This window comes from Telmatherina bonti (assembly GCF_933228915.1).
Source record: "Telmatherina bonti genome assembly, chromosome: 5".
Taxonomy (NCBI): Eukaryota; Metazoa; Chordata; class Actinopteri; order Atheriniformes; family Telmatherinidae; genus Telmatherina; species Telmatherina bonti.
This window is the reverse complement of record NC_136623.1, coordinates 8,282,341-8,298,366: the sequence shown is the minus strand read 5'-3', so window position 1 is coordinate 8,298,366 and position 16,026 is coordinate 8,282,341.

Sequence of the window (16,026 nt, the reverse complement as noted above, 5' to 3'; positions counted from 1 at the left end):
CCCCCAGCATTAGCATATAGACTCCAGGAACCGCAGTTTATGACCCTGAAGTGACCTACATGCAAAGAAGAAGACGTAATGTCACATGCAGTACGCTCTGTTTACATGGAGCAGGGATCTTCTGGTCCTCGAGGGCTGGTGTCCTGCAGGTTTTCCTGCAAATGTCCCTACAGGAACACACTTGACTCAAACAAGATCGGCACCTGTCTGCTGAAAACACTGATTTGAAACAGGTGTGTTGCAGCAGGGACCATAGACTGTATATAAAGAGATGGGCGGAGCCTCCATGACGTCACCCGTAGGTTTCTGAAGAGCTGAATTGAAGCTCGGTGGGCGGTTCCCACATCAACATCTTGGCAGGGGCATGCGTGTCGTCTCGCCCGGAAAATACAAATATGGGCAAAGAGGTGGAGCAGAGAGGGGAACTGTGAGCGTCATGGTGGATGATTGACATCGAGCGAACTCTGAGCTTTTTGTAGCAAAGAGCTAACTGAGCTAACCCGGAGATGACAGGAGCTAACCAGCTAACGGAGGTAAGCGAACTAAAGCTAAATGACGTTGTTAAACCGCTAAAAACCGCGGTTGTTCTACGGTCTTCTTACTTGCAGCGGGAGATCAGATACCTGTCAATCAAAAGGACACACCCCTAAATATGTCACTCTTCGAGATTAAATTACTTTTAAACGGGCGAGTTAGAAAGAGATTCCCTCCTCCCACAGTTGTCATGAAGTAAACCTGACCTATTAAACCTAAAATGGATTTTTGAACCAGGCTGTAAACATGTTTATTTCTGCTGTGAAGTTGGTCTTTTTAACATGGGAGTCTATGGGGATTTGTTCTGTTTTGCAGCCCCTAGTGGATGAAGGGGGAACTGCAGTTTTATACACTTCCTCATAGGCTTCACTTTTAACCGCTGGAGGTTGCCGCTCAGCAGGGACACTTGGAAAACTTGCAGGACGCCGGTCCTCAAGGACCAGGATTGTGGATCCCTGACATGGCAGTTATACGTGTTAGCGTGTTAGCATTTTAAAACTGTTGATAAATCAGAGCAGATGAAATTAATGCATTAAAATGTTTTGGTTTGTTGTTGCTGAATCACTTACATGTTGTTTTTCACACAAAAGTGTTCCAGGATTGTGTGTTGGCACACGTTGACCATGTGGTTCACTCATGACTGTAAATGTGGTACACATGTCTTTACAGGTTCTTCACATGTGGATCCCAGGAAAGTTTTCCAAAACCAAAAGTTCGAACATGTTGACCAGGTGAAGATTTGCTAAAACCACATGTTTGCATGTGTGGATCACATGTTGTTCACATGTGAGTTCAAATGTGACCCACATTTTCTTCATATGTGGACAAGTGTTCCAAAAATCGCATGATTATCCATGTGATGTAGTTCACACATGAACCTGTTCCTGGCAGATGTTATAAAAGCGTGTTTGCACATGGAGATCACATGTTCTTCACATGTGAATTAATGTGAATTAACATAAAGACATAATAGCACAACAGTATGAAGATCCACATGTTTTTCATGTTCCGCATCTACGTGTTTGCACATGTGTGTGAACATGTGGATTAACATGTGCCTCTAATGTTCTTCACATGTGGATTTGCCAAAATCACATGATTAGCCATGTGGATAACACATAGTTCACATGCATGAACCTGTTCCTCGCAGACATTATAAAACCATGTTTGCACATGGAGATCACATGTTCTTCACATGTGAATTAACATAAAGACATAATATCACAACAGTATGAAGATCCACATGTTTTTCATGTTCCGCATCAACATGTTTGCACATGTGGACACGTGTATGAACATGTTCCTATCATGTTCTTCACATGTGGATTTGCCAAAATCACATGATTATCCATGTGGATAAGATGTAGTTTCTATGCATGAACATGTTCTTCACATTGAACCCACATGCAGATGTTCTAAAACCACATGTGGATGACATGTGCTTCATATATAAACATAACATCCATGTGAGTCACATGACTGACTTCACTTCAACCTCTGTCACACACCTGCCGTCTACATCCGCCTCACACACCCAGCAGAACTGCTGTCCCGTCTCGACACTGCAGCTCTCTTCAGATTTACCCAACAAGTCCATCAAAATGCTGCAACTGGTTCAAAACTCTGCCACCATTGTGACTTCCAGAACCAATCTGACATATGACACCTATCCTGCTGCAACTCCACTGGTTTCCAGTTAAACTCTGAATCCTCTGTACATCACTGAGCCTCCTTATTAGCACACCCAGCACTCTCAGATCCTCCACCTCCTCACCGATCCACCACGAGGTCGAGAGTCTTCTTGTATTTTCTAAAACGTACAACTCATAACAATGGAAAAGGTTATTTTTAGCTGCTGGCCAGTTATTCTTTAATCCATTTAAAATGTGGTTTTATGCAGTAAAATCCTGTCATGCACGGAAAAATATTACAATCAAATGCTATGAGACTTCTGTAATATCATTAATATATGATGTTGTTTCTACCACTCAGCATAATGATCCATCTGTGCCACTCTGTTACATCTTTTCACTGGTTGAAGTTCTTTAGAAATCAGTGTTTTTCTCGTTTAACTGATGTCTTCTGCTTTCTTCGGGGGAGTGGTAGCCTTGGTTGAATTGCTCCAAGGTTCTTCACAGTGCAAAGCTAATTACACTCTTTCAGGTGGTTTTATTTTTCATGTTTTAGTTTCTATATTTATTTTACAATTTCAGCGAGTGAAGAGGCCAGTGGCCCTGCTGAATAAAACATTCTTGAATCATGAAGATGATTATTTGTCCTCCGTCTTCTTTTGTTCACATTTGGGTTCAGTTGGGTTTTTTCAGGGAATCTACTTCCACGGCTCCGCAGCATCTGACACGGAGATTAGTTTATGTTTTCATCTTCTGCGACCTTTGGCTGGTGTCTGCAGAGACAAGAAAGTTACAACAAGAAAAGTGACGGATTTCTGAAGTTGAATGTAATTTTTTACAGACCAGGATGGTGCTTTAATGAAATCTGAGGCATCAGAGCTCAAAATATTCACATTTTGACACAAAACAACCATAAGTTTAAATGTATTTCTTTGAGATTTTATATTATTTACCCTCACAAAATACTTCATAACTACTAAGTGAAAAAAATGACATGATTTCCTTTATTTATTTCAGATAAATAATCTGTAATAAATGGTATCCATTTACTATAAACTCTGATGCCTCAAAGGAGGGCTGCAGCCCTGCAGGTTTTCAGCGTTTTCCCTCCTCCAACACACCTGCTTCAAATTGACCAGTCATCATGCAGAACTTCATAAGTCTTAAATTTTGTATCAAGTGTGTTGGAGCAGGAATACATTGAAAATCCGGTGTATTTTCAATACGCTGATGGCGTCCAGCTGTGTGAAATTTATACTCGGGATGAATGAAGCTGTTCTGTGAAGCTTTGGGGTTTTAAAACAACATCAGCATGAAGAGCAAGAAACACAGCTGCCAGGTAAAGTCAGGTGGAGCAGCTGAAGTTAGGAGTAGCTTATTACATTGCTTTCGACATATCATGGAGAGCTTGTCAATCTATCATCTGAAAAATGGAGTTTTCACAAAGAAAAGACTCGTTTTTATCACCAAATAAACAGTTTGAGGCAAAAGCAGGTTTATTTGTATCAAACATTTCATGTTCGCAACAATTCAAAACATAAAAACCACAAAGCTTTACAGTAAACAAGTAAACAAAATGTTCAAAAGGAAAAGAATGAGATTGAATAAAACGAGAGGGAAAAAATGCTTTGAATAAAATGAGTGTTAGGAATTAACAGCTTAGAGCCACTAAACCTATTTGACCCTTTAAAAAAAGACAGAATAAACCGAATTTTTATTGTTTTTTGTTTTTGTTTTTTTTGTGTCATCATGACAAAAGAAAATGTCACACCTGCCCACCGTCAGAGCTCACAGTACAATGGAATAGTGACGGTTCATTGTTGTAACAGAGCTAGTTTGCTACTGTTCCACTTGTCACCGGAGATGTGGAAGTATGTTCATATGACATGTTGGCTCTGGAGCGCTGGTCGGTAAATACCACCAGCTGCAGCAGTCTGAGGTGGGTCGTGTTGCTGAAGCACCCAGTACGATACTGTACTGTGAGTTGTATGGATGCCTGTTTGGGAACATTTATTGTGACTGGTTCAATGTACTCTGCTGCCAGCAAGGTAAGCTAGCCAAAGCTAACCTCCACCTGCTGAAGAGGCTTTCTGAATGCGAATCATCTGTGAGATTCACCTGGTTATTCTCTTTGCTCTTATAGTTATGGGTAGTCTAGCCATCCATTACTTGTGTAGCAATGAGGAAGTTATCTGAGAATTACCTCGCTCTATTTCTCTAATGTTTTAATGTATAAATATATGCCAATATTGCCATCTCTAACTTATTTCTCCTTTTTTCCGCAGGTCTTCCTGAATAAGTGCAGTTGTACATGTTGTTCTGTCTTTCCTGTCCTCTCCACCTCAACCAGTCGAGGCAGATGGCTGCCCTCCCTGAGCCGGTTCTGCTGGAGGTTTTCTTCCTGTTAAAGAGGAGTTTTTTCCTTCCCACTGTCGCTGTGTGCAGCTCAGGATGGGGGATTGGATCAAAGTCATGACTCGATGTTGGTTTCTATTATAGGATATGTATGAATTGGTTTGAAATGCTGTGTATGTAAAGTGTCCTGTGACAACATTGTTGTGAAGTGGCGATATATAAATAAAGCTGAATTGAATTCAGCCGCATCAAACCAGCTTTGTCGTGTGTTCAGAACAAACCGCCTGCTGTTTTTCTCTGATTGACACATCTGACCCAGAGTAAGAGTTTAAGGCTGACTTTGACCTGCCAGCACAGAGGCTGGACTGGTTACGCTATCGTTCTGCGACATATGGAGCATGTTGTGTTGTTCATTGCAACACAATGTCCAACAATTACAGCAAAACTCCAGTGAAATACAGTAAAAACAGATATTATTTGGACGTTTGTAAGACATATCTGACAGTAATAGTCCAGGACCAGTTGGATTAGGTAGCAGCAGCACCAGAATGAGGTACATTACGATCGCCCAGTTGACTCAGAAATACCCAGCCTGACACATATGATACATACGGTTTGTTTGGTAGAAACTTTGCTCAAAATCCAGTGGAATACAATCTGATTTTTGTCTTTTGCCCCTTAAAGACACGCAACCAAACTTTTGCCATTTTCAATTAATTTCAATTCAACTTTATTTGTATAGCACCGCCTCACAACAATGTTGTCACAGGACACTTTACATACACATCATTTCAAGCCAATTCATACATATCCTATGATAGAAACCAACATCGAGTCATGACTTTGATCCAATCCCCCATCCTGAGCTGCACGCGGCGACAGTGGGAAGGAAAAAAACTCCCCTTTAACAGGAAGAAAACCTCCAGCAGAACCGGCTCAGGGAGGGCAGCCATCTGCCTCGACTGGTTGGGGTGGAGACGACAGGAAAGACAGATCAACATGTACAACTGCACTTATTCAGGAAGACCTGCGGAAAAAAGGAGAAATAAGTTAGAGACAGTCACGTGCCCCCATTCAACGGCTAACTCAGCCTCCATCCTGCATCCTACCCGACCTGTTAGCTCTCTCCAGCCAGCAGAAGACAATCTTACGACTATTCTTGTTTTGTCATTTTCTCTCTTTTAATCTTCTTGCATTTCTTTGCTGAATCAGTGATGTTGCGTGTTCCTTATAATACCGTGAAGCGAAACTCTGCCACAACGTTATGTCGTGTCCAGGATGTAAAAGTTGTATAGTGTTGGGATGCTGCTTCCCAGCAGCGGCTCCTGAAATACACACGATAGATGTCACTGTGTCATGCAGTCATGTCATGCAGAGTTTTAAGGTCAGAAAGTTACATAACGCGTCTTTAATGGACACAGGAAATCATAAGATCATACTTTAACAATGTAGACATATTATACAGTATACTGATAAATGGTAAATATCCATAAATAGTTTTGTTACTTTTTTATTTTACAATTCAAAGGGACAAATAAAGACCTTATATTCAAAGACCTGGACTGATCTGATGGTTTTTTATGGGTTTTCTGGGTCTTAATGGGTTAAGTCTGAAGTGTCCATCAAATCTCTGAAAGTCAGTAATATGAGATGAATCAATAAACTAAAACTTCCACGCTGAGATCTGATTGAGTTTTCTCTGAAAATCCAGTCCTGCTCACGTGGTCGTGTAAACACCGCGGACCATATGTCTCCTGTGTCTTATCAGATCAGCTCAACATACGGAGCGGGGACTCTGCTTTAGTGTCTTTATCTAAACTACAGATCTGGACATCACAGCCCCCAGCTACTCGTCGGAAAACCAAGAAAAAAAATCCTCCCCTCTCTGATCAATACACCACCAAGCACAACAACCGTGGAGGGTGCAGCCATCTCAGTTTCTTCATCACTTTACACCTCGTGTTTTTCAGCCCTCGCCCATCTTATTTTCCACTTGCATCTGTGGCGGGATCATCAACACGCAGCCAGAAGTGCCCAGAGAAGTGTGTGTGTCTGTGTGTGTGTGTGTGGCCCAGGTCGTGCTCAGGTTGTGGGGATTAAAATCTTTCGACATGAAAAATGTCGAAATTACACTTCAGATGAAGATGTTGATCAGGTTGTATAGAAATGGAGGGAAATGTTTGGCTTTTCTGTGTGTGTGTGTGTGTGTGTGTGTGTGCAGATCACAGGGGTAAACCCAGAATCAATGGCTGGAGTGGGCTGTAGTAAGAGGTGTATGAGTGTGTACGGTGTGTGTAATCAGATCGGCCTGTCTCAGCCCTTCATTAGTAACTGGGCTGTGGACACCAGAGGTCTCAGAGAGGCTCATGCAGATGAGGAGAAACCTGAGGAGCTGAGCTGGGGAGGGTGTGTGTGTGTGTGTGTGTGTGTGTGTGTGTGTGTGTGTGTGGGGGGGGGGATGAGACAGCAGAAGTGAGGTAGTGAATCTAATGAACAACATCTTTGCTTTTCTTTATCTCATCTTTTTGCAATCTGTGCAGCAGAGTCTCTCTTTACCTGTTTATTCTTCTATCTTTAGATTATTTTCCTTCTTTTCTTTCTTAAGTTTTCTTTGGAGTGACGTTAACGGCAACAAATACGCCCCTCTTTCCACAAGTCAACGCTTTGCAGAGGTTTTAAAGCGAGGACGTAGGTTTGATTTGGATATTAGTGGGAACTTAAGACACTTATTTGCAAAACAACGTCATTGAGCAGTTAAAAATCCAAACAAGTAAAAGTTTATCATGTAAAATATTCCATTTGGGGACAGAATGTATAAAACTGACTGGAAAGGCAAAGACTTCTTTTGGCCACAGCCTCTGTTGTTTGTTTCTGCGTTTTTACCCACTTTGCTCATGTAAAGAAAAAAATCAGATGGCAGAACTTCACCGCAGCATGATGGTAATGCTGGATGAGCCAATATGACTTCATCTTTTTATTGTATTACCCTTATTTAAAAAATTTATAATAATAATAATAATAATAATAATAATAATAATAATAATAATAATAACACTTTTTTAAATTAAAAATGGTTTTAATATTATTTTAAATATATTTAATTATTATTAAATATTAGATATATTTAATATTATATATTATAATACTTATGTTTAAATAATTAAATATTTTATAGATTTAAATATTGAAAATATCTAAATATTCTCTGTCTCTCTCTTTTTCTCTCAACAAGGTGTTTTCTGATTTCTCTTCTTTTTGATTCTCTTTCTGTCCCTCTTCTGTCTTCTCCGGTCCGGTCCAGCAGTACAAACTTTGTAATGCAAAAAATGATGCAAAATAAATAGAAAAATAAAATTAAAATCCAGAATATCAAGGGGAGCATTATATCTATGATGCTTCCCTTGGCAAAATAAATTTGCCCAGCAGAACACAGCATTAAAAAAATCCATTTTGCCTGCTTAAATGCTGGATGGGACAAAACAAAAATAATATTGAAAATATTAAATATTTAAAGATATAAAATTAATATATGTATTTAAATATTAAATATAATTAATTATTATTATTACAGCTCGACTGTGTCTCACGTGCTGCTCTTTATTTGATTAAAGTTGGGATGTGTGGTGTGCGGGGGTACAAAATGCTCCTTACTCCAACATAAATGCACATTTTCCACACTGTCATTTATTCAGAGTAAAGTGGACATGAAGTCTTTTACTGGCAAAATCCACTGGATCCACTTTGGTTTTTATCAACTGATTTCCTGCCTAAACGATCCGCTCTGCTCCAGATTGACAAGGTTTCAAAGCATCAAAAATAGAACCGACGTGCATTTTAGCGAAGCCGAAACTGCGGGAGGCTTCAGAAACACACCGCGGCGCACCTGGTAGAACCTGTTTGGTTGGAAAACCCCCGGCTGCAGCCTGGAGAATGGGTTGGGCGGGGTTGGACGTCCAATGGGCGTGGGGTTAGTGTTAGGCTTAGAGTTAGGGTTAGGGTTAATCCAATCAAAATGTTGATATCCAGCCCTGCGTCATTCTCCAGGCTGCAGCCAAGACCCTCTCGTTTGGTTGACTGGTGTTGCCATGATCAGGCATGGTGCAGGCGCACCCCAACGCTTCCACGTTCAGTGGATCCCCAGGACATTTTGTCCCTTTATGAGCACAGTGTAGCACCTTCTGATGGCAACTTCCAGCAGGATGATGCACCTGTGTCCCCCCACCACTGTCCTCCGACGGCCTCCACCATCGCCAGATCTCTCAGCATTGGGATGTGGAGGAACGGCAGAACAAAATCTCTGAGGAATCTTTCCAACACCTTGTTCAATCTGAAGAATGTGGCTTATTTATATAGCTCTTTTCATATAGATGCATTTCTGTTTTAACTTTAATAAAGGCTAACTGCTTATCTTATTGTTTAGAATCTGAATATTTTCTTCACATAAAAGAAAAGAGCAACATAAAGACAGTAGATGGAAAACTTCTTCCTCCCCTCCCCCCAGCTGCCACAGCTCCAGTTCCTCTCCATGTTTACAAAAAAAACCAAAACGTTTTCCATTATCTTAATTGAAAAATTGGAGTAAAGAGTATTTTTACAATTCACAGCCACAATCCTTCTATGCAACTCCACACTGTGGTTCACACTGCAACACACATGTCACAGCGAAGATAACAAACTAAACCACAATCTGCTTTCTGTGTTTGGATATTTTATCAAAATTCAACACAAGTTTGTCACAAAATTAGAGAAAACCTGCTTGTTTATGTAGAAGTTTCCAGAAAACACTCACAACATGGAAAAAAAACCATAAAAATCACACGATGATTCATAGTCGGTCGGATTTATGACCTGCATCTCCACTCAAACTTCCCAGAATCACTGAAATTGTTCAGAATATTAACTCACAAAGCATATTGTGACTCATACAGTAAGTCCACTCACATTAAAGAGGTTTATGGAACCTGCCTTTTGCATTACTGGGAAAAATCAACAATACAGCAAAATAGGAAGCCAGGACATAATAATTATGTCTGTGTAGCTGCAGGTTATTAGAGGAGGTTAAAGCACAAATACAAGCCAACAATCAGCACAGCCGGTGCAGCAGATGCGAGGAGTGTTCTCCTGAAACATCCACATTGTATCTCACGCTACCATCTTGTCATTTACTGCGTGTTTGTGTCAACAAAACAGAGGTAAATAATCTGGGGTTTATGTGATGCACCACAAAGAAGAGAAGAAACCAGCTGCAACGCTTTTATTTTTTAATAGCTGACTGAACCGCACTCACAGCTTCTTCTGTTTGCACAACAACAATTCAACCCACACAAAAGAAACTTTCACTGTTTTTTACTCTGCTTTTGATCAATAAACTCATTTGTACCAAGAAACAAGGATTACCTGCTGAAATCCCAATTACTCGGCGCAGCCTGACGGCTCGAATCAGCTGCAGAAACTGCTTGATTAGAAAAATGTGTTAAAAAACAACCAGGTGGTCACTTATCTTCTCATATTAACAAAGTAGTTTTAGTAAGATAAAGTAAGTTTTCTTGTCTTTTTTTTTATGTTCTACTGTTGGTGGAGCCTCGGGTAACTCCGGACGGCTGCAGTCACCATCGCAGAGGCACATGTAACCTGGTAAAAGGGAGATCTGTGGTTTAAAAGTAAAACACAAGCTGCTACATGATGGCAGAGAGGTTGGATGACAGGATCAAACTCCTTCTGTCAGCATCCAACTGAGCATGGATGAACCAAAAACTGGGTTGGCACTGAGTACTAAGGAAGTCCAACGTGAGACGTCTCTCAGCCTAAGACAGCATGACTAAAGGATGGCTAACCACCCCTAACTAAAAGATTTATTTAAAAATAAGGTTTTAAGCCTGATCTTAAAGGTAGAGAGGGGGTCTGCCTCCAGAGCCCAAACTGGTAGCTGGTTCTATACAAGCTGGACCCCCCATGATGCCTTGTAACCACCAGTAACCCTCAGAAAGCTTCATGTGTGAGAGGCAGAACTTTCCTTTCTGGTCCAGATTTAACAGGGAGCCAGTGAAGAAAAGCTAAAACTGGAAATCTGTACGCAAACCAGGGAATACGCCCCCTACTGGCCATTTCTTAGAATGCAGACAGAAGGTTTCTCTTTTTGGTCCGAAACGTTTTTCTTCGTTGGAAAACATCGCAGAGATAGAGGTAACTTGGAAGGACTTTGGGAGAGTTGGCTGCGCTGCTGTCAGCATCTGACCAAAATTACACCTAGTTATAAACACGATACTTCATATGATCTGACGTAGTACCATGTTAGCGTGTGAAGAAATATGCAATGTGACGTTATTGTCAAGGTTTGAAAAAAATAAAGGAAATAAGAAAGGCATAAAGTCAAACTGGCTGTTTCTATTGGTTTAACTCGGGGGTGCCCAAGTCCAGTCCTGGAGATCCACCATCCTGCAACCTTTAGATGCAACCCCTGTCCAGCACACTGAGTCAAATAGCTGAGTTCCTCTTCTGCATGTCATTCAGCTCTGCAGAGGCCTGCTAACGAGACACTTATTTGGTTCAGGTGTGTTGGAGAAGGGTTGCACCTAAAAACAGCAGGATGGTAGATCTGGAGGACCGGACTTGGGCACCCCTGGTTTAACTGAATAAACATGACAGGATTGCTTTTAAAGTCACACCCAGAAGGACGTATCGAACAAAGTGATCTCCTGTCCTTCATAAAGGATGGGCTGATGTATCTTATGCTAAAAGACATACTTACGGCAGCCTCAGAGTGATTTAAGCAGCTTTTATCATGGCTGCTGCTTATTTACATCCAGGTCATTTCACTCTGAAAGCTTCTTTAAACTTAATAATCTATAATCTTTATATTTCCATTTAGGTGCTGGGTGGCTTTTTTGGGCGAGTATTTCAGATGTTAGCCTTCTTTTTTGCAGACCACCCCACAGAGACACGGGTCTCATTTCCAAGAGAGACTTTTCAACATGCAACTTGTCCACATAAACACTTTCCCTGAAGCAGTGAAGTTCATGTTCCAGCTGCTCTGCTGGATGTAGATCTGGTGACTGTGGAGGCCGTTGGAGGACAGTGAACTCATCGTCATGGTGGAGATGATGTGAGCTTTGTGACATGGTGCATCATCCTGCTGGAAGTTTCCATCAGAAGATGCTACACTGTGCTCAGAAAGGGATGGACATGGTCAGCAGCACCGACAGCAGCCTGTAGTGTTGATCCTGACAGCAGGATGGATCCATGTTTTCCAGATGTTTCCACTGATTTCTGATCCAACCATCTGGATGTGGAGCTGAACTGGAGACTCACCAGACCAGCTTGTCCAGTTTGGGGGAATTGTAATCATCGTGGAAGAAAATTTCAGTAAATTTCTGAAACCTTCTTATCATGACACATCCAAAGTCACTTTTTTCCCTTTCTTCCTCATCCTTTTTTGTGCGTGTGTGTCTTGTCCAGCACTTAAGCAAGCAGAATGATGGTCTGGATGTGTCATGATGTGGTTTCATTCGGTGCCTTAGTTTCTGGTTTCCTGTTTTATTTTGTAGTTTTTCCTGTTTAGTTCTCTTGGTTCTTGTTTAGCTTCATGGATTTTCTGTTGTAGTTCACCTGGGTTCATTTACTAGATTTGTTTCACCAGTTTCTTGTTTGGTTTTCCAGTGTATTTATACCCCTCTGTTTCAGTTTGTGGTTGTTGGTTCATTTTGTTAGTTCTGCCCTCATCTTGTTCTGGAATAAATCTGTCTTCGACCTGCATCCTGTTTTCCCTCATCTCTGCATTTGGGTCCGCACCACATCTCCACTGCCACCATGACAGGATGCTGTTCTGCTGAATAAATTTACTTTGCCAAGGGGAGCATTACTGGTATGACGAGCCCCTTAATTTTCTGGATTCTTATTTTATTTCTTTGTTTATTTTGTATAATTGTAATACAGAGTTTCTACTGCTGGACCAGATCGGAGAGAGACATGTTTCTTCCTCATCCTGATGCTCGGTTTGAACTTCAGCAAGTCATCTTCATAATTTCTACATGCATGGAGTTGCTGCCGTGTGATTGGCTGATTAGATATTTGTGTTAACAAGCATTTGAACAGGTGGATCTAATAAAGTGGCCAGTGAGTGTATTTCTCTATGAAGGCTTTTTTGTTTGTCTTGTTTTTCCTCTACAATAAGAGCTGATAAGCATATCACAGACAATGCAGGGTTAAGTGTCTTGCCAAGAGTCTTCGTGTATGTGAAGGGACTGGGATGAAACAACCAGTATGATTGGAAGAGAACCACTAAAACACCTGAGCCATGGAGGCTCGAGTTGCTGCAGAGACTGCTTTCGTCACGACAGAAATGAACCGGTGCTGCAAGTGTTCAGCGCAGAATCAGGACCTCACCCATAAAACTGGACACGCGGCAACATGGTAAGTTTGCTGGATGAATAAATATTTGTAAATTCAAACAGGGAAGAACTGAAAATTGGCCAGCTTCTGTGGTATAATTGAAAAAAGAATTAAATCCAGCTTTTAACCACCAGCTTTACTTGCACTGCATATTTTTTATGAGTGATAAGTGTGTAGCAACAGTGGCTCCTCTTAAGTGGCTGTTTTTACAGCGTCTCTGTTACCAGATGCTGTACAACACCACTGCTGTGCCTAAGTGCCTTCTGCATGCATGTATGGCACAAATGAATTATTCTCACAGGAAATAAATGAAAATAAATCATGTATAACCGGAGGTGACAGTACAACTTCCTCCTAAAGCCTATGAATAAAAACAAGTCATTTATCCTTTAACATTATCATTAGAATATTAAATATGGAAAATATTGGAAACAAGACAGATTTTCACACACCAACATAAAAAAATCTCATCTGGATGCAGATAAAAGCACATAAAGATGACAATGAGGATGAAGCCTGAGTCTGATATCCAACCTGATTATTTGTCAGGGGCGATTCTAGGATCAGAGGTTTGCAGTGCTCAGCATCCAGAGAGCTGCTTGGCAATACATATATATATATATATATATATATATATATATATATATATATATATATATATATATATATATATATATATATATATATATATATATATATATATATATATATATATATATATAATGGTTGAGAGAGGGGGTGGATGGATGGATAGCTCTTAAAAAGACAATCACCAGGAGTACCTATACAAGACAAAAACATTTATAACAGCAGGAACAATTAAATGCAAACATAAATGTAGCTACTGGTGATTAAACTTGCAGGACAACACAGTAAGTGTATGTGTATTAGTTAGTGTGTGGGTACAAAATATCCAGTTGAGTTGTTTTATGATGACAAGATTTTCCCAAAGTCAACACCCCTCTTCCAAAGTTCAGAAGTAGACAAATAGGGCCCCCATACCCAGTCAACCAGTTACCCACTATGGGGGAAGGAACCCAGCCAGCCCACCACAACCATGAACTCCACAGGGCCGGAAATGATGCCCAACTCCCATACTTCACACATGCTCTAATACATTGTTCCTTTTATGAGTCATCAATGCTCCTTTTCCTCATTATACTTAAATTTATCCAAGATAATCTTTAGGTGTTTAAGTCCATTTCTTTATTGCTAAGAAGGTCATTTAAACATGTTGCAAGTTCAATAAGATCATCTTTTGGAAACAAAATTCATGGTTATCCTCAGAAAAACTCTCTAAGAAGCAGAACAAGGTTTGTGGGTTGGTACTGTGTGACAACAACCAAGTTTTTTAACTGTTAAGAGAACAAAAAGCTTCCCAAAGCAAACTTGGCTGCATCCAAGACAATGCTGACTTCACACTTTTGTTAAAAAGAAATCTCGTGCTGAATTGAATTTTATCCATTTAGCAGAAAGAAATGTTGAGAAAATTGAATGATATGAAAAGAAATTGGAAAATTAAAAGAGGCTGGACACACTCACATTGGGGGAAGGCGTAGGCTGTCAGATCAGCCTGTGGGCAAAACGAGTGGATTGAGACTCTTCCGCATTAAGCCCCGCCTCCCGCCACTGCACTACATCGGGAGCGCGCACCGCAACTGCTTTCGCCGTCATTGTAACATCTCATAAACAGAAGGATTAGGCTCATATGAACTCAATAAAAAAACAAAATACAATGTCAACACATAGCATACAGCCCTACATGTTGGAACCTGAATCAGACCCTGAAAACGAAGTGGAAAACAGCAACCCACAGCAACGAATGCAGCAGGATGTCTCTCTTTGGTAAACTCACCAGCCATCGTTGGAAATAACTTTATCCCACGTTTTCCACCCGCCTGATGTATTTGTACATGCCCTTGTTAACCAGTAGAAGGTAACCAATCACCGAACCTTATCCCCCGGGACGTCACAAGGATTTCCAAGTAGAAAAAACTCTCTAAAACGACACGTTTTTCGCCGCCATGGAAACTCAAACATGCGTTTAGGTGATAAAAAACAGTGCCGTTCACATGTCTGATGAGGATTCAACATTGTAACACTGTAGAAAGCTCAGAAAACTTGAAATACTAGAATAATAATAATCATTATTCGCTAAAACTCAAAGCAATTCTCAAGCATCTTCATTCACCATATCTTGGCTTTGGTTGGAAGAAACAGACCCAGAGCACCATAAAAGACTGTTGGCTTATTATTCAATTGTCCTAACCAAGAACACAACTAACTACCCTTGGGCAACACATTAATTTCTCAACCAGATGCATCCCTTTGTTTGCCCTCTGTTCAGACAACGTTTCCCCATCCCGTCAGCCCGTTGAGGCCCATCCAGGAAAAACACTATAAAGCTGCCATTTTGGCAGGATGGATGGCGATCAGTCACCCACTGGAGGAGGTGCCCTACCAGAAGCTTGGCAGTAATTACAGTAAATTAAAGATTAATGGTCTCTGGTTCAAAGCTGGACACTGTCCATCATACATCTGGGATTAGTAGAGTGCCACAAACAACATATAAATGTTTTGTTCTATGTTCATAAACTTAACTGTGTCGTGTGATCACGTGTTGTGCAAGTCCAAACTTCTCACATTCTGAGTTTAAAGTTTCAGTTTTAAAATACATTAAAGTACAGTAAATTTAAAAGACTGGTCTTCAGAGATAAAAGAAATTCAAATAAATCAACTATATCAGACTTTAAATTCTATCTCATATAATAGATACGCATAACAGATGCAGAGACAGAGGACAAAAATACTTCTTAGTTGTCTATGTTTTTAAAGAAGGTCATTTAATCATTTTACTTAAATATTTAAGCAAGAAAAAAAACCCTTAAAGTGTATAAATATTAGTAGATGTCTTCATAAAGTGGAGATTTTCAAGTCAAAGCTGATAAAGCTACTGAAGCTAAGGGAGTAGACAAAGCTGGGGAAGATAAGAAGCTGACAAAGCTAATAAAGCTAAAAAAAAAAAAGTTTATTAGGGTAATGAAGCTAACAATGCCAATGAAGCTAACAAAGCTAATGGCACTGACAAAGCTATTGAAGTTGACTCAGCTGATGCAGC